Below are 26,179 nucleotides of genomic sequence, written 5' to 3' on the forward strand. Positions count from 1 at the left end.
TATCTGTCTATTGATACAGTATTCTACACCACGTACTATCTGTCTATTGATACAGTATTCTACGTCACGTTCTATCTGTCTATTCATACATTATTATACATCACGTTCTATCTGTCTTTTGATACAGTATTATACGTCCCGTTCTATCTGTCTATTGATACATTATTCTTCATCACGTTCTATCTGTCTATTGATACAACATTCTACATCACGTTCTATCTTTCTTTTGATACAGTATTCTACATCACGTTCTATCTGTCTATTGATACAGTATTCTACATAACAGTATATCTGTCTATTAATACAGTATTTTACGTCTCGTTCTATCTGTCTATTGAAACAGTATTGTACATCACAATCTAGCTGTTTATAGTGTTCTACATCATGTTCTATCTGTCTATTGATACAGTATTGTACACAAAGTTCTATCTCTCTATTCACACAGTATTCTACATCGTGTTCTATCTGTCTATTGATATAGTATTCTACATCACTGTCTATCTGTCTATTGATGCAGTATTCTACATCACGTTCTATCTGTCTATTGATACAGTATTCTACATCACAGTCTATCTGTCTATTGAAACAGTATTCTACATCACGTTCTATCTGTCTATTGATACAGTATTCTACATGACAGTCTATCTGTCTATTGATACAGTATTGTACATCACGTTCTGTCTGTCTATTGATACAGTATTCTACGTCATGTTCTATCTGTCTATTGATACAGTATTCTACATCACGTTCTGATTGTCTAGTGATACAGCATTCTACATCACGTTCTGTCTGTCTATTGATACAGTATTGTATATCACGTTCTATATGTCTATTGATACAGTATTCTACATGACAGTCCATCTGTCTATTGATACAGTATTCTACATCACATTCTATCTGTCTATTAACACAGAATTCTACGTCACGTTCTATTTGTCTATTGATACAGTATTCTACGTCACGTTCTGTCTGTCATCTATTGATACAGTATTCTACATCATGTTCTATCTTTCTATTGATACAGTATTGTATATCACGTTCTATCTGTCCATTGAAATAGTATTCTACGTCACGTTCTATCTCTCTATTGATACAGTATTCTACATCATAATCTATCTGTCTATTGATACAGTATTCTACATCACATTCTATCTGTCTATTAATACAGTATTCTACGTCACATTCTATCTGTCTATTAATATAGAATTCTACGTCACGTTCTATCTCTCTATTGATACAGTATTCTACGTCACGTTCTATCTGTCTATTGATACATTATTCTACATCACGTTCTATCTCTTAATTGATGTAGTATTCTACGTCACGTTCTATCTGTCTATTGATACAGTATTCTACATCACGTTCTATCTGTCTATTGATACAGTATTCTACGTCACGTTCTATCTGTCTATTGATAAAGTATTCTACGTCACGTTCGCTCACTCTATTGATGCAGTATCCTACATCACAGTCTATTTGTCTATTGATTCAGTGTTCTACGTCACGTTATATCTATCTATTGATACTGTATTCTACATCACATTCTGTTTGACGAGTGATACAGCATTCTACATCACGTTCTGTCTGTCTATTGATACAGTATTGTACATCACGTTCTATCTCTCTATTGATACAGTATTGTACATGACATTTTATTTGTCTCTTGATCCAATATAGTACATCACGTACTATCTGTCTGTTGATACAGTATTCTACATCACGTTATATCTGTCTATTAATACAGTATTGTACGTAACGTTCTGTCTGTCTATTGATACGGTGTTCTACATCACATTCTATCTGTCTATTGATACAGTATTCTACATCACATTCCATTCGTCTATTAATACTGTATTCTACGTCACGTTCTATCGGTCTATTGATATAGTATTCTATGTCACGTTCTATCTGTCTATTGATACAGATTTCTACGTCACATTCTATCTGTCTATTGATACAGTATTCTACGTCACGTTCTATCTACCTATTGATATAGTATTTTACATCACATTCTATCTGTCTATTGATACAGTATTCTACATCACAGTCTATCTGTCTATTGATACAGTATTGTACATCACGTTCTGTCTGTCTATTGATACAGTATTCTACGTCACGTTCTATCTGTCTATTGATACAGTATTCTACGTCACGTTCTATTTGTCTATTGATACAGTATTCTACATTACGTTCTATCTGTCTATTGATACAGTATTCTACGTCACGTTCTATCTGTCTATTGATACAGTTTTCTACATCACATTCTATCTATTAATACAGTATTTTACGTTACGTTCTATCTGTCTATTGATACAGTATTCTACGTCACGTTCTCTCAGTCATCTATTGATACAGTATTCTACATCATGTTCTATGTTTCTATTGATACAGTATTGTATATCACGTTCTATCTGTCTATTGAAATAGTATTCTACGTCACGTTCTATCTGTCTATCGAAACAGTATTCTACATCACAATCTATCTGTCTATTGATACAGTATTCTACAGCACAATCTATCTGTCTATTGATACAGTATTCTACATCACATTCTATCTGTCTATTAATATAGTATTCTACGTCACTTTCTATCTCTCTATTTATACAGTATTCTACGTCACGTTCTATCTGTCTATTGATACATTATTCTACATCATGTTTTATCTGTCTATTGATACAGTATTCTACGTCACGTTCTATCTGTCTATTGATACATTATTCTTCATCACGTTCTATCTTTCTATTGATACAGCATTCTACATCACGTTAGATCTTTCTTTTGATACAGTATTCTACATCACGTTCTATCTGTCTATTGATACAGGAACCTACATCACCTTCTATCTGTCTTTTGATACAGTATTATACATCACGTTCTATCTGTCTATTGATACAGTATTCTACATAACAGTATATCTGTCTATTAATACAGTGTTCTACGTCTTGTTCTATCTGTCTATTGAAACAGTATTGTACATCACAATCTAGCTGTCTATAGTGTTCTACATCATGTTATAACTTTCTATTGATACAGTATTCTATGTCAAGTTCTATCTGTCTATTGATACAGTATTCTACATCACGTTCTATCTGTCTATTGATATAGTATTCTACATCACGTACTATCTGTCTATTGATACAGTATTGTACACAAAGTTCTATCGCTATATTGACACAGTATTCTACATCGCGTTCTATTTGTCTATTGATATAGTATTCTACATCACTGTCTATCTGTCTACTGATACAGTATTCTACATCACGTTCTATCTGTCAATTGATACAGTATTTTACATCACATTCCATCTGTCTATTGTTACAGTATTCTACATCACAGTCTATCTGTCTATTGATACAGTATTCTACATCACAGTCCATCTGTCTATTGATGCAGTATTGTACATTACGTTCTGTCTGTCTATTGATACAGTATTCTACGTCACGTTCTATCTGTCTATTTATACAGTATTCTATATCACATTCTATCTGTCTATTAATACAGTATTCTACATCACGGTCGCTCTGTCTATTGATACAGTGTTATACATCACATTCTGTTTGTCTAGTGATACAGCATTCTACATCATGTTCTGTCATCTATTGATACAGTATTGTACATCACGTTATATCTGTCTATTGATACAGTATTCTACGTCACATTCTATTTGTCTATTCATACAATATAGTACATTACGTTCTATCTGTTTATACAGTATTCTACGTCACGTTCTGTCTGTCATCTGTTGATACAGTGTTCTACATCATGCTTTATCTTTCTATTGATACAGTATTGTATATCACGTTCTATCTGTCTATTGGAATAGTATTCTACGTCACGTTCTATCTGTCTATTAATACAATATTCTACATCACGTTCTATCACTCTATTGATACAGTATTCTACGTCACATTCTATTTGTCTATTGATACAATATAGTATATCACGTTCTATCTGTTTATGAATACAGTATTCTAAGTCACGTTCTATCTGTCTATTGATACAGTATTGTACACAAAGTTCTATCTCTCTATTGACACAGTATTTTATATCGCATTCTATCTTTCTATTGATATAGTATTCTACATTTCTGTCTATCTGTCTATTGATACAGTATTCTACATCACGTTCTATCTGTCTATTGATACAGTATTCTACCTAATAGTATATCTGTCTATTAATACAGTATTCTACGTCTCGTTCTATCTGTCTATTGAAACAGTATTGTACATCACAATCTAGCTGTCTATAGTGTTCTACATCATGTTATAACTTTCTATTGATACAGTATTCTACGTCAAGTTCTATCTGTCTATTGATACAGTATTCTACATCACGTTCTATCTGTCTATTGATACAGTATTCTACATCACGTACTATCTGTCTATTGATACAGTATTGTACACAAAGTTCTATCTCTCTATTCACACAGTATTCTACATCGCGTTCTATCTGTCTATTGATATAGTATTCTACATCACTGTCTATCTGTCTATTGATACAGTATTCTACATCACGTTCTATCCGTCTATTGATACAGTATTCTACATCACATTCTATCTGTCTATTGATACAGTATTCTACATCACAGTCTATCTGTCTATTGATACAGTATTCTACATCACGTTCTATCTGTCTATTGATACAGTATTCTACATCACAGTCTATCTGTCTATTGATGCAGTATTGTACATCACGTTCTGTCTGTCTATTGATACAGTATTCTACGTCACATTCTATCTGTCTATTTAAACAGTATTCTATATCACATTCTATCTGTCTCTTAATACAGTATTCTACATGACGGTCGCTCTGTCTATTGATACAGTGTTCTAAATCACATTCTATCTGTCTATTGATACAGTATTCTACATCACCTGTTATCTGTATATTAATACAGTATTCTACGTCAAATTCTATCTGTCTATTGATACAGTATTCTACATCACGTAATATCTGTCTATTGATACAGTATTGTACACAAAGTTCTATCTCTCTATTGACACAGTATTCTACATCGCGTTCTATCTGTCTATTGATATAGTATTTTACATCACTGTCTATCTGTCTATTGATACAGTATTCTACATCACGTTCTATCTATCAATTGATACAGTATTCTACATCACAGTCTATCTGTCTATTGATACAGTATTCTACATCACAGTCTATCTGTCTATTGATACAGTATTCTACATCACATTCTATCTGTCTATTGATACAGTATTCTACATCACAGTCTATCTGTCTATTGATGCAGTATTGTACATCACGTTCTGTCTGTCTATTGATACAGTATTCTACGTCACATTCTATCTGTCTATTGATACAGTATTCTATATCACGTTCTATCTGTTTATTGATACAGTGTTCTACATCACATTCTGTCATCTATTGATACAGTATTCTACGTCACATTCTATTTGTCTATTGATAAAATATAGTATATCACGTTCTATCTGTTTATCAATACAGTATTCTACTTCACGTTCTATCTGTCTATTGATACAGTATTCTACGTCATGTTCTGTCTGTCTATTGATACAGTATTGTACATAAAGTTCTATCTCTCTATTGACACAGTATTCTACATCGCATTCTATCTTTCTATTGATATAGTATTCTACATTTGTCTATCTGTCTATTGATACAGTATTCTACATCACGTTCTATCTGTCTATTGATGCAGTATTGTACATAACAGTATATCTGTCTATTGATACAGCATTCTACATCACGTTCTATGTCTATTGATACAATGTTATATATCAAGTTCTATCTCTCTATTGATACATTATTCTACGTCACATTCTATTTGTCTATTGATAAAATATAGTATATCACGTTCTATCTGTTTATCAATACAGTATTCTACTTCACGTTCTATCTGTCTATTGATACAGTATTCTACATCACGTTCTCTCTGTCATCTTTTGATACAGTATTCTACATCATGTTCTATCTTACTATTAATACTGTATTGTATATCACGTTCTATCTGTCTATTGAAATAGTATTCTACGTCACGTTCTATCTGTCTATTTATAAAATATTCTACATCACAATATATCTGTCTATTGATACAGTATTTTACATCACATTCTATCTGTCTATTAATACAGTATTTTACATCACATTCTATCTGTCTATTAATACAGTATTCTACGTCACGTTCTATCTGTCTATTGATACAGTATTCTACATCACGTTCTATCTGTCTATTGATACATTATTCTTCATCTCGTTCTATCTGTCTATTGATACAGCATTCTACATCACGTTCTATCTTTCTTTTGATAGAGTATTCTATATCACGTTCTATCTGTCTATTGATAGAGGAACCTACATCACGTTCTATCTGTCTATTGATACAGTATTCTACATCATGTTCTATCTGTCTATTGATACAGTATTCTACGTCACGTTCTGTCAGTCATCTGTTGATACAGTATTCTACGTCACGTTCTATCTGTCTATTGATACATTATTCTTCATCACGTTCTATCTGTCTATTGATACAGCATTCTACATCACGTTCTATCTTTCTTTTGATAGAGTATTCTATATCACGTTCTATCTGTCTATTGATAGAGGAACCTACATCACGTTCTATCTGTCTATTGATACAGTATTCTACATCATGTTCTATCTGTCTATTGATACAGTATTCTACGTCACGTTCTATCTGTCTATTGATACAGTATTCTACATCACATTCTATCTGTCTATTAATACAGTATTCTATGTCACGTTCTATCTGTCTATTGATACAGGAACCTACGTCACGTTCTATCTTTCTTTTGATACAGTATTCTACGTCACGTTCTATCTGTCTATTGATTCAGGATTCTACGTCACGTTCGCTCAGTCTATTGATACAGTATTCTACATCACAGTCTATTCGTCTATTGATTAAGTGTTCTACATCACGTTTTATCTGTCTATTGATACAGTATTCTACGTCACGTTCTATCTGTCTATTGATACATTGTTCTTCATCACGTTCTTTCTGTCTATTGATACAGTATTCTACATCACGTTCTCTCTGTCTATTGATAAAGCATTCTACATCACGTTCTATCTGTCTATTGATACATTGTACTTCATCACGTTCTATTTGTCTATTGATACAGGAACCTACATCACGTTTTATCTTTCTTTTGATACAGTATTCTACGTCACGTTCTATCTGTCTATTGATACAGCATTCTACATCACGTTCTGTCTGTCTATTGATACAGTATTGTACATCATGTTCTATCTGTCTATTGATACAGTATTCTATGTCATGTTCTATCTGTCTATTGATACAGTATTCACGTTCTATCTGTCTATTGATACAGGGACCTACGTCACGTTCTATCTTTCTTTTGATACAGTATTTTACGTCACGTTCTATCTGTCTATTGATACAGTATACTACATCACATTCTATCTGTCTATTGATACAGTATTCTACATCACGTTTTATATGTTTATTGATACAGTATTCTACATCACTCTCACGATACAAACACTCTGTACAGCAAACCCACTATACACAAAATCTGTACCTCACTCTTACAATACACACAACCAGTACATCACTTGCACTATACATACATTCTGTTAATCACACTCACAATACACACACTCCGTACATCACTCTGATGATACACACACTCTGTACATCACTCTGACGATACACACACTGAACATCAAATTCACTATATATACACCCGTTACATTCCTCCCACTATACACACCCTGCACATCACACTCACTATACACACACTCTGTTCATCACACTTAGAATATACATATTCTGTACATCCCTTTCACTATACAAATCACACTTATTATACACACACTCTGTACATCACATTCACATGCTCTGTACATTCTTCTCATTATACACATACTCTGTACATCACACTAACCATACACACTGTCTGTACATCACATTCACTATACACACACTTTGTACATCACACTCACTATACATATACTCTGTACATCCTTCTCACTATAAACACACTATGTACATACCTCTCACTATACACACACTCTGTACATCAAACCCACTATACACAAAATCTGTACCTCACCCTTACAATACACACAAACAGTACATCACTTGCACTATACATACATTAAATTCTGTTAATCACACTCACAATACACACACTCTGTACATCACTCTCACTATACACACACTCTGTACATCACTCTCACTATATACACACTCTGTATATCACTCTCACTATACACACACTCTGTACATCACTCTCACTATATACATACACTCTGTACATCACTCTCACTATACACACACTTTGCATATCACTCTCACTATACACCCACTCTGTAGATCACTCTCACTATACACACTACACTGTACACCACACTCACTATACACATTGTATACATCACACTTACAATATACATGCTCTGTACATCACTTTCACTATACACACACTCTGTACATCAAACTCACTATTAACACACCCTGTACATTCCGCCTACTATACACACCCTACACATTTCATTCATTATAAACACACTCTGTTCATTACACTTGCAATATACATATTCTGTACATCCCTCTCATTATACAAATCACATTTATTATACACACACTCTGTACATCACATTCACATGCTCTGTACATTCCTCTCACTATACCCACACTGGGCATATTACACCAACTATGCAAACAGTTTGCACACCACTCTCACTATACACACACTCTCTGTACATTAAAATCATTATACACACTCTCTGTACATCCTTTTCACTATACACACACTCTGTACATCCCTCACACTATACACACACTCTGTACATCATACTTACTATACAGACACTAAACATCAAACTCACTATACACAAACTCTGTACATCACAATCACTATACACACACTCCCTACATCACTCTCACAATACTTACTTCCTGTACATCAAACTCACTATACACACTCCATACATCACAATCTGCATTTCACACTTATTTTATACACACACTTTGCACATCACTATGAATATACACACACTCTGTAAACAACATCCATTATATACTCATTATATACATCACACTCATTATACACAAACCCTGCACACCACATTCACTATACACACACTCAATAGATCACTCTCACTATACACACACTAAACATCAAAATCAATATACACACACTCTGTACATCACTCTCACTATAAACACACTCTGCACATCAAACTCATTATACCCACACACTGTACATCACTCACAATAAACATACTCTATGCATCACTCTCACAATACACACACTCTGTACTTCACTCTTACTATAAACACACTCTGTACATCACTCTCACTATACATACACTCTGTACTTCACTCTCACTATACACACACTCTGTACATTGTTCAAAATAAATACACTTTGTACATCACTCTCGCTATACACACACTCCATAAATCAAAGTGACAATACACACACTCTGTTCATTACACTTACAATATACATACTCTGTACATCCTTCTCACTATCCAAATCACTCTCACTATACACACACTCTGTACATCACATTCACATGCTCTGTACTTCACTCTCACTATACACACTCTCGACATCAAACACACTATACACACACTCTGCACATCAAACTTATTATACACATTCTATACATCACACGTACAATATACATGCTCTGTAAATCACTCTCACTATACATACACTCCATAAATCAAACTCACTATTGACACACTCTGTACATCACTCTTACTATACACACACTCTGTACATCAAACTCACTATACAAACTCTCAGTATATCACACTCACTATACACATTCTATATATCACACATGCAATATACATGCTCTGTACATCACTCTCGCTATACACACACTCCATAAATCAAACTCACTCATAACACACCCTGTACTCCCTACATCACTCTCACAATATACACTCTCTGTACATCAAACTCACTATACACACTCCATACATCACAATCTGCACATCACACCCACTATACACAAACTCTGTACATCACTCACACCTTACACACACTCCCTACATCATTCTCACAATACACACTCTCTGTACATCAAACTCACTATATAAAATCCATACCTCACTCTCACTATAGACACACTTTGTACATCATTCTCACAATACACACACATTGCACATCAAACTTACTATACATACAATCAGTACATCACACTCACTATACACATTATATATATCACACTTACTATATACATGCTCTGTACATCACTCTCACTATACACACACTCTGTACATGAAACTCACTATACACACACTCAGTACTCATTCACAATAAACACACTCTGTACATTACTCTCACTATACATACACTAAACATCAAACTCACTATATACACACACCCTGTACATCACTCTCCTTATATACAATCTGTAGATCACACTCACTATACACACACTTTGTACACCACTCTCAGTATACACACACTTTATACATCACTTTCACTATACACACACTCTGTACATCACTTCCACTTATAATACACACTCTCTGCATCGCGTGATCCACAGTGCATCAATCTCACTACACACACACACTGTACATCACTCTCACTACACACACACTCTGTACATCACTCTCACTACACACACACTCTGTACATCACTCTCACTATATACACACTCTGTATATCACTCTCACAATACACACACTCTGCACATCAAACTCACTATACATACACTTACAATATGCATGCTCTGTACATCACTTTCACTATACGCACTCTGTACATCAAACTCACTATTAACACATCCTGTACATCACTATCACAATACACACACTCCGTACATCAAACTCACTATACACACACCCTGTACATTCCTCCCACTATACACAATTGACCCTACATATTACATTCATTCAACACACTCTGTTCATTTCACTTACAATATACATATTCTGTACATCACCCTTTCTCACTAGAGGGAGTCATTTGATGTTACCGGTCGATCAGCTATGAACGGAAACAAATATGAACTAACTGGATACGTTTTATGGAAGGTTACATGTCTAGTCCAAATGTACACAGATAAAAATCATCATGGTCTATGAAGTTTTGAAATACGTATGTCTATGTAAACCCTCTGAATCGATACTTACGTTACTGTCGCCAAGTCGATGTAACCGAAGTTAGACCTAAAGTTTTACCTAATAATTGCATTTCTGGTTATATATACCATATTAAATTAAAAACATATGTCATTGCATCTTTAGCAAAACGTTCTTTTTAAATGAAACTGCATCATCCATAACGTGCACCTCCAGTGAATATGTTTGTCGCCAATGTTAAAATACATACGTTATCACTTGTTAAAACTTGCCACAATGCTGCTAAACAGACTTTTTAAGTGTAATAAAGTTCAAAATCCATCCATTATAATCATACTCAAGTAATGACTATACAACTATTCTAAATTCTGAGTGATTCTATAGTTATCATGAACAAATCACAGAATTGGATAGTTTGATTTTCTTTGATACTAACGTTACCTATATATTTTAACAAGCGAATAGCTGCTAACAACATCTGTTGAGCCAATATTTGATTCCTGTTGTATATTGAATTACTATAAAAATGAAACTGAACGGTAAAGAGTAGTTATTTTCAAATGTTCAGTGAAAAATTGCTGTTATCTTACATACGTTACCAATACTTACGTTACCATAATTACAAAATTGCGGCTATAACCATATAACCAAATGCAGTTTGGTATTGTATCACGTGACGTATATTGAAATACTGACAGCTATTTGCAAAAAAGTTTATTTGCCACGAGAATTTAATTTGTAAGAGGTTGTATGCTGCATAGTAATACTTGTGTGACTTTGTTGTGAGGTAAGCTATAAAAATCCATTTCACACAGGTTGTTTACCAATAACTTGAAGTGAAAACCGTAAATTTAAAATTGAAATTTAAAGATATATATATTAAGTTTGCCGATAATTGTTTATAGCGTAGATAATGTCCGATACCTACGTTACTGATGGTATAAACGTATGTATCAAGATTTGGTGTCGTATTTGTAATTGCTATCTCTCTACCACAGTTGTATTTCAGATTTCAATAATTCAATGCTCTATCCTTGCACATGTAGAATTGAAAAAAAACACACCATGAAATATCTATTAATTCTATGAAACAATCCGACTATTTTTAATGTTCATAGAGCAGGTCTCAACATGTTGTGGTAACCTTTTGGAATGGTATTAATGTGTCAAATTTGAGTGATTTTACTTCATATTAAGAAAAAATTACTTGCTGCTTTAAAAATATGAGATATCAATGAAACGTTAGTTTCATAGTAAATATTTGTTTTCATTGTTTATACTGAACACATGAAGTTATACTACTGGATACAGTGGTAACGTAGGTATCGATATTTACGTTACGTTTAATTTTTCATTTTATACCATCTTCATCCACTGTTACCATCTTGAAAGAACTGTCGTGGTTTAAAACTCGTATATGAAGACAGAAAAACAATAGAAAATAGATTTTCTTTGTTAAAGACGTGTCAATAATTTTGATACATACGTTACCATGAACATACATATCGTTTTCTGTGTTTTCAATATAATTTGTTGATTATTTCCATGTTTGTAGTTAGCCGTTTAAATGTTAAGTTGTTTCGTGAATGCCCGTTATAAAAAGACCACTTTGTTTATATAAACAGACCACTGTATTTTAATGCAAATGGTTTGCAGAGTACATACGTTACGTGATGCAGAAAGCATTCTTGTTTTCATATGCTATTTATTTTTATTGTTTATAGTTGCTTTCCAATAATTTGTTGGATATTTTTTCTCACAATAAATTGAATTGTAACTTGTTTCAAACCAAATATTGTCTATATTCTTTGTGCACTATTTTAGTACAAGGATGCATATTTACGTTACTGCATATTGGGAGTAGAATATTTGGTAACTATGTAGTTAATTATGTCCAATTTTGAATGATTTGATGGGAAATATCAATTATAAATCATGATGTATCCCTTAATAAGCTAGATTTAGGCGGATCATTGTTTTATTGAAGAATAACATGAAAGGTTTTAATAGAAAAATTAAAACCATATTGTAAACAAACAAAAAAAATGTGTATGTATTCATTTTCACAACCATGTAACTTATATATATAATTTGCCCAGGTTCCTGTTAAACATACAATGTCCGTCTTTTGAAACATTGCCTTTGATAACAATTTCCCGCTATGCAGAAATATTATTGAAGCATAGAAGAACAGTCACGTAGATATCATGTGCATAAAACTATAGCAAGGCTACTACCTATGTTTCACAGTGAATATCTCTAAAAGTCTTTTAATGGTGTTGTTCATTTTTCAAATTTTGTTCTGTGATATGTTGGCCTTCACATATTTCACCAGAGTATATTATTTTACGGATGTTTATTTTTTGGCAATTCGTATTTACCAATTCACTCCCTTTAGTGAGAAAGGGTAACATCCCTCTCACTATACAAATCACATTTATTATACACACACTCTGTACATCACAATCACAATATATACACACACTCTGTACATCACTCTCTTTCTGTACATCAAACTCACTATACACACTCTATACATCACAATCTGCACATCACACTTACTTTATACACCCACTTTGCACATCACTGTGAATATACACACACTCTGTACAGAACATCCATTATATACTCATTATAGACATCACGCTCATTAAACACAAACCCTGCACATCACATTCATTATACACACACTCAGTAGATCACTCTCACTATACACATACTAAACATCAAAATCAATATACACACACTCTGTACATCACTCTCACTATAAACACACTCTGCACATCAAACTCACTATACACACACTCTGTACATCACTCACAATAAACACACTCTGTACATCACTCTCACTATAAACACACTCTGTACATCACTCTCACTATACACACACTCCGCATCAAACTCACTATACATACACTCAGTACATCACACTCACTATACACATTCTATACATCACGTCACATTCTATACATTGTGGCGTCTGTGGCCGAGTGGTTAGGCCGTCAGACTCTCGACTAAAAGGTCGTGGGTTCGAGTCCTGGCCGCGGCAGGGCTGACATTGTGTCCTTGGGAAATGCACTTTACATGAATTTCCTCACTCCACCCAAGTGTAAACGGGGTACCTGGCTATAGACAGTGAAAGATATTGTTAGAATGTTAGCGCTCTAGCGCTTGTAATTGCAGTTTGCACTGTATGATTCCTAGGAGGCTGAGACAGTTCTAGATTGATATAAGGTCTGCCGGGGTAATAATGTACATTGATTATTGTAAAGCGCTTTGAGCAGCATACCCTGGATAAGACGCTATATAAAACCAATCATTATTATTAATCATTATTATTATTATCACACGTACAATATACATGCTCTGTACATCACTCTCGCTATACACACACTCCATATATCAAACTCACTATTAACACACCCTGTATATCACTATCACGATACACACACACCGTACATCAAACTCACTATACACACACCCTGTACATTCCTCCCACTATACACACCCTACACATTATATTCATTATACACACACTCTGTTCATTACACTTACAATATACATATTCTGTACATCCCTCTCACTATACAAATCACACTTATTATGCACACACTCTGTACATCACATTCACATGCTCTGTACATTCCTCTCACTATACACACACTCTGTACATCACATACACATGCTCTGTACATTCCTCTCACTATACACACACTGGGCACATCACACTAACTATACACACTTTGTACATCACTCTCACTATACACACTTTGTACATCACTCTCACTATACACACACTTCCTACATCACTCTCATAATACACAAACTCTGTACATCAAACTCACTATACACACACCCTGTACATTCCTCCCACTATACACACCCTACACATTATATTCATTATACACACACTCTGTTCATTACACTTACAATATACATATTCTGTACATCCCTCTCACTATACAAATCACACTTATTATACACAAACTCTGTACATCACATTCACATGCTCTGTACATTCCTCTCACTATACACACACTGGGTACATCACATACACATGCTCTGTACATTCCTCTAACTATACACACACTGGGTACATCACACTAACTATACACACTTTGTACATCACTCTCACTATACACACACTTCCTACATCACTCTCATAATTAATACACAAACTCTGTACATGAAACTCAATATACACACTCCATACATCACAATCTGCACATCACATTTACTTTATACACACACTTTACACATCACTGTGAATATACAAACACTTTGTACACAACATCCATTATATACATTACACTCATTATACACACACTCTGCACATCACATTCACTATACACAAATTCAGTACATCACTCTCACTATACACACACTCTGCAAATCAAACTCATTATACCCACACTCTGTACATCACTCACAATAAACACACTCTGTACATCACTCTCACAATACACACACTCTTTACATCAAACTCACTATACACACAGTGGGTACATCACATACACATGCTCTGTACATTCCTCTCACTATACACACACTCTGTACATCACATTCACATGCTCTGTACATTCCTCTCACTATACACACACTCTGTACTTCACATACACATGCTCTGTACATTCCTCTCACTATACACACACTCTGTACATCACATACACATGCTCTGTATATTCCTCTAACTATACACACACTCTGTACATCACATACACATGCTCTGTACATTCCTCTCACTATACACACACTCTGTACATCACATACACATGCTCTGTACATTCCTCTCACTATACACACACTCTGTACATCACATACACATGCTCTGTACATTCTTCTCACTATACACACACTCTGTACATCACATACACATGCTCTGTACATTCCTCTCACTATACACACACTCTGTACATCACATACACATGCTCTGTACATTCCTCTCACTATACACACACTCTGTACATCACATACACATGCTCTGTACATTCCTCTAACTATACACACACTGGGTACATCACATACACATGCTCTGTACATTCCTCTAACTATACACACACTGGGCACATCACACTAACTATACACACTTTGTACATCACTCTCACTATACACACACTTCCTACATCACTCTCATAATACACAAACTCTGTACATGAAACTCAATATACACACTCCATACATCACAATCTGCACATCACATTTACTTTATACACACACTTTACACAGCACTGTGAATATACAAACACTTTGTACACAACATCCATTCTATACATTACACTCATTATACACACACTCTGCACATCACATTCACTATACACAAATTCAGTACATCACTCTCACTATACACACACTCTGCAAATCAAACTCATTATACCCACACTCTGTACATCACTCACAATAAACACACTCTGTACATCACTCTCACAATACACACACTCTTTACATCAAACTCACTATACACACACTCTGTACATCACTCACAATAAACATACTTTGTACATCACTCTCGCTATACACACACTCCATAAATCAAAGTGACAATACACACACTCTGTTCATTACACTTACAATATACATACTCTGTACATCCCTCTCACTATGCAAATCACACTTATTATACACACACTCTGCACATCACATTCACATGCTCTGTACATTCTTCTCACTATATACACACACTCTGTACTTCACTTTCACTATACACAAACTCTGTACTTCACTCTCACTATACACACACTCTGTACTTCACTCTCACTATAAACACACTCTGTACATCACTCTCACTATACACACACTCTGTACTTCACTCTCACTATACACACACTCTGTACATCACTCTAACAATACACACACTCCGCATCAAACTCACTATACATACACTCAGTACATCACACTCACTATACACATTCTACATGTATACATCACGTCACTTTCTATACATTGTGGCGTCTGTGGCCGAGTGGTTAGGCCATCAGACTCTCAACCGAAAGGTCGTGGGTTCGAGTCCTGGCCGCGGCAGGTCTGACATTGTGTCCTTGGGAAATGCACTTTACATGAATTTCCTCACTCCACCCAAGTGTAAACGGGGTACCTGGCTATAGACAGTGAAAGATATTGTTAGAATGTTAGTGCTCTAGCGCTTGTAATTGCAAGCTGCACTGTATGATTCCTAGGAGGCTGAGACAGTTCTAGATTGATATAAGGTCTGCCGGGGTAATAATGTACATTGATTATTGTAAAGCGCTTTGAGCAGCATACCCTGGATAAGACGCTATATTAAACCAATCATTATTATTAATCATTATTATTATTATCACACGTACAATATACATGCTCTGTACATCACTCTCGCTATACACACACTCCATATATCAAACTCACTATTAACACACCCTGTATATCACTATCACGATACACACACACCGTACATCAAACTCACTATACACACACCCTGTACATTCCTCCCACTATACACACCCTACACATTATATTCATTATATACACACACTCTGTTCATTACACTTACAATATACATATTCTGTACATCCCTCTCACTATACAAATCACACTTATTATACACACACTCTGTACATCACATTCACATGCTCTGTACATTCCTCTCACTATACACACACTCTGTACATCACATACACATGCTCTGTACATTCCTCTCACTATACACACACTCTGTACATCACATACACATGCTCTGTACATTCCTCTCACTATACACACACTCTGTACATCACATACACATGCTCTGTACATTCCTCTCACTATACACACACTGGGCACATCACATACACATGCTCTGTACATTCCTCTCACTATACACACACTCTGTACATCACATACACATGCTCTGTACATTCCTCTCACTATACACACACTCTGTACATCACATACACATGCTCTGTACATTCCTCTCACTATACACACACTCTGTACATCACATTCACATGCTCTGTACATTCCTCTCACTATACACACACTCTGTACATCACATACACATGCTCTGTACATTCCTCTCACTATACACACACTCTGTACATCACATTCACATGCTCTGTACATTCCTCTCACTATACACACACTCTGTACATCACATACACATGCTCTGTACATTCCTCTCACTATACACACACTCTGTACATCACATACACATGCTCTGTACATTCCTCTCACTATACACACACTCTGTACATCACATTCACATGCTCTGTACATTCCTCTCACTATACACACACTCTGTACATCACATACACATGCTCTGTACATTCCTCTCACTATACACACACTCTGTACATCACATTCACATGCTCTGTACATTCCTCTCACTATACACACACTCTGTACATCACATACACATGCTCTGTACATTCCTCTCACTATACACACACTCTGTACTTCACATACACATGCTCTGTACATTCCTCTAACTATACACACACTGGGCACATCACACTAACTATACACACTTTGTACATCACTCTAACTATACACACACTGGGTACATCACATACACATGCTCTGTACATTCCTCTAACTATACACACACTGGGTACATCACACTAACTATACACACTTTGTACATCACTCTCACTATACACACACTTCCTACATCACTCTCATAATTAATACACAAACTCTGTACATGAAACTCAATATACACACTCCATACATCACAATCTGCATATCACATTTACTTTATACACACACTTTACACAGGACTGTGAATATACAAACACTTTGTACACGACATCCATTATATACATTACACTCATTATACACACACTCTGCACATCACATTCACTATACACAAATTCAGTACATCACTCTCACTATACACACACTCTGCAAATCAAACTCATTATACCCACAATCTGTACATCACTCACAATAAACACACTCTGTACATCACTCTCACAATACACACACTCTTTACATCAAACTCACTATACACACTCTGTACATCATTCACAATAAACACACTTTGCACATCACTCTCGCTATACACACACTCCATAAATCCAACTAACACTACACACACTCTGTTCATTATACACTTACAATATACATACTCTGTACATCCTCTTACTATGCAAATCACACTTATTATACACACACTCTGCACATCACATCCACATGCTCTGTACATTCCTCTCATTATACACACACTCTGTACTTCACTCTCACTATACACACACTCTGTACTTCACTCTCACTATACACACACTCTGTACATCACACCCACTATACACAAATTGTGTACATCACTCTCACTATACACACACTGTACATCACCCTAACTATACACACACTGTACATCCCCCTCACAATACACACACTGTATATCACTCTCACTATACACACACTCAGTACATCACTCTAACAATATACACACTCAGTACATCACACCTACTATGCACGCACTCTGTACCTCACTCTTACAATACACACACTCTGTACATCAAACACACTATACACACACTCTATATATCACTCACACTATACATACATTCTGTTAATCATACTAACTATACACATACTCTGTACATCACTCTCAATACACACACACTCTGTACACCACTCACACTATACATCACTCTCACTATATACACACTCTGTACACCACTCTCACCATACACACACACTCTGTACATCACTCACACAATACACACACTCTGTACATCAAACTCACTATATATACACTCAGTACATCACACTTACTATACACATTCTATACATCACACTTACAATATACATGTTCTGTACATCACTTTCACTATACGCACTCTGTACATCAAACTCACTATTAACACACCCTGTACATCACTATCACGATACACACACTCCGTACATCAAACTCACTATACACACACCCTGTACATTCCTCCCATTATACACACCCTACCCATTACACTCATTATACACACACTCTGTTCATTACACTTACAATATACATATTCTGTACATCCCTTTCACTATACAAATCACACTTATTATACACACACTCTGCACATTACATTCTCTGTACATTCCTCTCACTACACACACACTCTGTACATCTCTCTCACTATACATACACTCTGTACATCTCTCTCACTATACATACACTCTGTACATAACACCCATCATACACACACTTTGTACTTCACTCTTACAATTTACACACTCTGTATATCAACCTCACTATAGACACACCCTGTACATCACTCACACTATACATACACTCAGTACATCACACTCACTATACACACACTTTGTACTTCACTCTTACAATATACACACTCTGTGCATGAACCTCACTATACTAATACACACCCTGTACATCACTCGCACTACACATACATTGTTAATCACACTTACAATATACACTCTGTACATCACTCTCACTATGCATACACTCTGTACATCAGTTCCGTGGGGATCCATGTTAGAATAGATCCTTAGTACCCCTTGCTTGTCATAAGAGGCAACTAAATGGGGCAGTCCTTCGGATGAGACCGCAAAAACCGAGGTCCCTTGTCACAGCAGGTGTGGCACGATAAAGATCCCTCCCTGCTCAATGGCTATAAGCGCCGAGCATAGGCCTAAATTTTGCAGCCCTTCACCGTCAGTGGTGATGTCTCCATATGAGTGAAATATTCTCGAGACAGACGTTAAACAATATTTAATCAATCAATCTCACTATATACACACTCTGTACATCACACTCACTATACACACACTTTGTACCTCACTCTTACAATACACACACTCTGTACATCAAACTCACTATACACACACTCTGTACATCACACTCACTATACACACACTTTGTACCTCACTCTTACAATACACACACTCTGTACATCGAACTCACTATACATACACTCTGTACGTCACTCTCACTATACATACACTCTGTACATCAAACTGACTATACACACACTCTGTACATCACACTCACTATACACACACTCTGTACCTCACTCTTACAATACACACACTCTGTACATCAAACTCACTATACACACACTTTGTACATCACTCTCACTATACACGCACAGGGGGTAAAATGATAAAATTCGGAAGAATCATAGCTATGGTCACATGTATTTATTATAGCTATAAGATAATTTACACAATGCAATATATAAGTAACCTGCTACTTAAATTACATTTACATTAATAGTAATATTAATGCAACTAAAATCTAAAATGGAACCAAAATCTCATGGCTGGTCACATATTCTGTGAATATCATTCAATTCTCTTATTAACAATTAGTTCACTCTCAATGCTGTACCCATAGAAATGCAGATGTATGTGCATACCTCATATACCCTAGTACTCTGTCTTGATGTAATATTGGCATAAATGCTCATATATGTAGAGTTTCAGGCATGAAAAATTGACCAAGAGTTTCTTCCATTTTGTATTTGAGTTGAGGAATATTAATTTATTATGCTGATGCCAAATTATTAAACTACTCGAGTCCAATATATTACAAATCAGGAAATTTATCAAAAATGAGATTTTTGCTTTAAAATGACACACATGTATGCCTAATTGTGCATTGAAAATTCTATGGTCTTATCTTGCATGGTTCCAGAGAGATGACGTCACGAGTGATATATTATGACGTAGAATTTCATTCATTTTTAACACTTGAAACTCATTGATGCACACAATTTGAAGTAAATTCTAAACAATGTCATGATATTTATGAAGAACACGTTTTGTCAATATTCTCTTTAAAGTATATGATAAGGACATTATTTTAACCAATTAAAAGTTACGATAGGAAACATCCAGATTAGAATAATGTCATCATGCATAGCAACCATTACAATTATGTAATTAGAAATTAAAACAAGAGGCCCATAGGAATTGATATTGAAATTATATTTACATCAGCTACAGGTTTTCATTTTTTCATTGAATTTTCATAATCAATGCACGTATTATTATATCCATTTTGATAATTAAACATGGGCCTATAAACATTGAATCAGCTAGATGTTGCCAATGTACAATTGAATTTATTACATACAAATGGAAACTAAAATATGGATTAACATATCATATTTAGGTAAATATTAAATGAATTATATATACAGTTCTGTAGATACATGTAGTTAGATAGATAATTAATCAATCAAAGGCCTACATGTATAAAAATTGATGTTGTCAATGCATAATTGAATTCATCAAATACAAACGCAAACTGAAATATAGAATATGAATACATCATAATAATACATAACCATCTTATGTAGATAAAGAAATTATTAATTTATATTATAATTAAGTTACACTGTCAGTTTAAGACATAATACAGAGTCATCCAGGGTATGAAATGGGGCGCGAGTCCCAATATAGATTTCCATTTCACACCGTGGATGACTCTGTATTACGCCCCAAACTGACTGTAGCTGTCAGTGTACATCTACATGTATTCAGTTTCAACATACATGATTTGTTTATTTAATGTTAGTGTTCATATTTTTAATTGTGATGTTTTGATATTGTGGTAATATGATTTTCAATGAGACACACGTATATGGAATTCAATTTAGTAATTGAATGATATTTATCAAAGATGTTAATGAAATCTTAACAAATTTTCTACAGGTCTTCAGCAGGATAAATTTGTTATGGTCAGTTTCAGGACGTCGTGTGATTAGCTTTTATCCATTCAATTACCTGTAAATTTGTCTGAAGCGGGATAAATAAATATATATTCACACCTTCTAACGTTTCCTCTGGTAATGGATTGTTGTACGAGGTCTTTAACTGTTTAATTTGTACAGGCACATAGCAATGACATCTTTTGACAGCTTTTGACATATGTAATATAGAATTATATATCCTTTTTTGTATTATCTCAGTGGAAAGTCCTTATTGCATACTGAAGTTCCATGTATTGGCTGGTTGGCCCCATCTCACTTTTTGTTTATGATAATGAAAATGCAAGATTAAACCTTCAGTGCTTCATTTTTTTTTCCAATCAATATAACAAGAACCTTCATATACTACTAAGCCAAACATCTCTAATATTCTTATGTACACCTTATCATTACTGTAGTGCCATCATTTGAATTAACTGATATCTAAGTACTACAATTTTAAAATCACTATTACTTAATTTCATTATTTCAAAAACTTATCCCGTTTCGGGAAACCATCACTGGCACATAGCTGAATGATGCTAGATTCCCTGAATTTTGGATGTTTGGCTGAAATTAGCCTTCTTGTTCAGCAGAAAAAGAAGAAAATGTGAAAAGTTGACAAGCACAGCCAAAGAACTAATTTCCATCAGTAAAACTCAGGGAATTTAAAAAGAAATAAAAACAAGAGGCCCAAAAGCCTTATTGGTCACCTGAGTATGCCCTATCTTAATGTCAGAACCTCTAGCCCGAGAATCAGGAAATTTATGTTTAGTGTAGACCATCCTCCTCTACATCACTATGTATTTGGTTTTTCTTACAGATGTGTGCTTGTAAAGAAGATGATTTTTGAAAGCTGGTCAATTTTTGGCCCACCCACCCTTATGGCCACAGGGGTTCATGGGTCCTAAAATTTACAATTTATGTCCCCCTTGTCCCAAAAATGTTCTATATCAAATTTGAAAAGAATTGGGAGAGTAGCTATCAAGAAGAAATTAAAAATGTTCTATTGTTAACACCCGAAGGATGACTGCCAATTGCAAAAATAGGTCACGGGTGACTCACGACACCTAAAAATGTATAAAACAATGATGAGTGCTCAAAAAGCATACACAATGCATTTTTTCAAATCAGGTAGACACAATGCATTTTGAATTATAAATAACATTCACAATAAGCTGCCATTGTTTCCAATGTATTAATTTCCATATGAATTAATAAATTCAATTAAGTCATCATTTATCAATTCAAAAAATTGCATATTAACTTGTCTAAACTAGCTATGACCAGTCCTAGAAAATTGACTCTAAAAAAATCTATAACACTGTTTAGGTTTTCTTTTTTGTTCTTGCTCGATTTTCCATTACTCTCAGAAGCAGAAGTGTTTTCACAATTTCTTTTCTATCCTCTTCCAAAAGGTAATTGTAACGTTTACTGTAGTAGAGAATGGGTCTCTCTTCCTCCTTTAATTTAACTGATCCACGTGATGATGTCTGAATCTTCTTCATTGTATTTTCCTTTATGAAAAACCTTGAAAATGTGACCTGTAATGAAATATGAAGTCTTCTAGAGAAACTATTCATTGCTGTATTTAAGTTCAGATGCATTGTTTCATCAATGCCATAAATATCTCTTCAGTGAATGAAACAAAAGGCCCACAGGCCTTATTGGTCTCCTGAGTACTAGTTAAAAATATCGCTAATCCCAAGGGCTATGAAATCTAGAAATCAAAGTTCTGAAAGTACTGATGGGAGTTGATTTTATGTAGGTTTGCACCAGATGCTTCTTAAATTAAAAATTATCTTTTTTTAAAAATTGAAAAGTATCCTAAAAAGTCATTAACTTATGCATAAATGTACGTTGTGTCTCTAAAACAATCAAAGTGCAATTATTTATGACTACATACAGTTGTACATACATGTATATACAATGTACACTGGTGAGTTAACACCTTGTCTGGATTGTATTTTACTATTTCAACATATATACATTTACCTTTAGAATTGCTAATTTATTTAAAATATTTTACAACATTAATATTCTAACACAAAATCATTTTTGAAAAACTCCACACATAACTTAATAATTCTTGGGTTTATGCTAATTTTAAATTTGTTTTCTACAACTCCTCTTTAAAAACAATATGGGAAAGGATTGATACGAGCGATGGCTTACACAAATAAACAATTTCTCATTGCTGAAAGTGCAAAAACTTGTACTAAAACCTTATATATTTACTTATCTTTTATCTTTAAAATTGATCCTGTGGGGATCCGAGTTAAAATAGGTCCTCACTACCCCTTGCTTGTCATAAGAGGCGATTAAATGGGGTGGTCCTTCGGTTGAGACCGTGAAAACCAAGGTGTCGTATCACAGTAGGTGTGGCACAGTAAAGATACCTCCCAACTCAGAAGCCACAAGCGCCAAGCGTATAAAGCCTAAATTTTGCAGTCCTTCACCGGCAATGGTGACGTCTCCATATGAGTGAAATATTCTCGAGAGGGATGTTAAACAATGTTCAATCAATCAATCTTGAAAATTGTCGATGATCTTACTTATAATTTGAAATTAATTTCCAAGAGCTCTACGCAAATCAGCTAAGAAAATCCCCACGAAGTTACCTTCGTAAGCATCAACAATTGACACTGAAATATCTACAATTTATTCAATCTACAAAAATAGTCACATAGTCTTAATTTTGCTCATGTAAAAAGTCAAAGATAATGAACAGTGATCAATCTCATAACTCCTATATGGAATAAAAAATTAAGAGCTGGGCAAACATGGAGCCCTGTATATATCAGAGGTTGGATCAGGCCCCTAGGAGGATTAAGCATCCCCTGTTGACTGGTCATACCAGCTGTGAGCCTTATATCTTGACAAGTAAACTTACAGGTGCTTGTGTATAGGACTTCAGGTCCCTTTCCCCCTCCTTGTTTTTAATGGTATTTCAGGTATATTTCTGATAAAATATCAAACTTTAGAGTGTTTTCATTTAAATGGATTATACAAATCTTGCATAGAAACCATTTTTTAAAATGTCACATCACCAATTATAATAGATGAACAAGGTAGGCAATACTGCCAGCAACATTTTGACAACAAGAGTACCGCAAACAGTAAATAATACGCCCGTGAAATGCTTACATAGGGTGTTTTTCTTGTGCTATAATTTGTATAACTTTGCTTCAGGTAGTATCAGCCATCATGAGGCTGTGACAAACTTTCATATGAACAAAGGGTCTTAGCTTAAATATCGAGATTTCCTCAAAATGAACCAAGTTCAACAACCTGTAATTTTTTCAAAAATGGAAGAAAATCAAAATCCTTCCTTAGATGCACATCTTCAATACCCATACAAACACTGCACAAAAAAAGATGGTCCTCACTTGAAAACTGTGGGAGGAGTTGGGCGGACAAATTATGTACCCTCCATAGAATATTA

At 34.8% G+C, this 26,179-nt stretch overlaps 3 protein-coding genes across 13 annotated transcripts in view; 2 read left to right on the top strand and 1 right to left on the bottom strand.

The window, feature by feature from the left end:
- LOC130053561 (receptor-type tyrosine-protein phosphatase H-like) overlaps positions 1 to 26,179 on the top strand; it is a 412,921-nt gene that overhangs the window by 175,026 nt on the left and 211,716 nt on the right. The window lies entirely within an intron of this gene.
- Positions 1 to 26,179, top strand: part of LOC125673156 (uncharacterized) — a 271,989-nt gene that overhangs the window by 102,611 nt on the left and 143,199 nt on the right. The window lies entirely within an intron of this gene.
- Positions 21,167 to 26,179, bottom strand: part of LOC130053464 (uncharacterized) — a 114,426-nt gene continuing 109,413 nt past the window's right edge. For all 11 annotated transcript variants that reach the window (XR_008802047.1, XR_008802046.1, XR_008802050.1 and 8 more), the window contains one exon: positions 21,167 to 24,278. The gene's annotated coding sequence lies outside the window, so the exon portion shown is untranslated. The remainder of the gene's footprint in view (positions 24,279 to 26,179) is intronic.

This window comes from Ostrea edulis, chromosome 3 (genome assembly GCF_947568905.1).
Source record: "Ostrea edulis chromosome 3, xbOstEdul1.1, whole genome shotgun sequence".
NCBI classification, from domain to species: domain Eukaryota; kingdom Metazoa; phylum Mollusca; class Bivalvia; order Ostreida; family Ostreidae; genus Ostrea; species Ostrea edulis.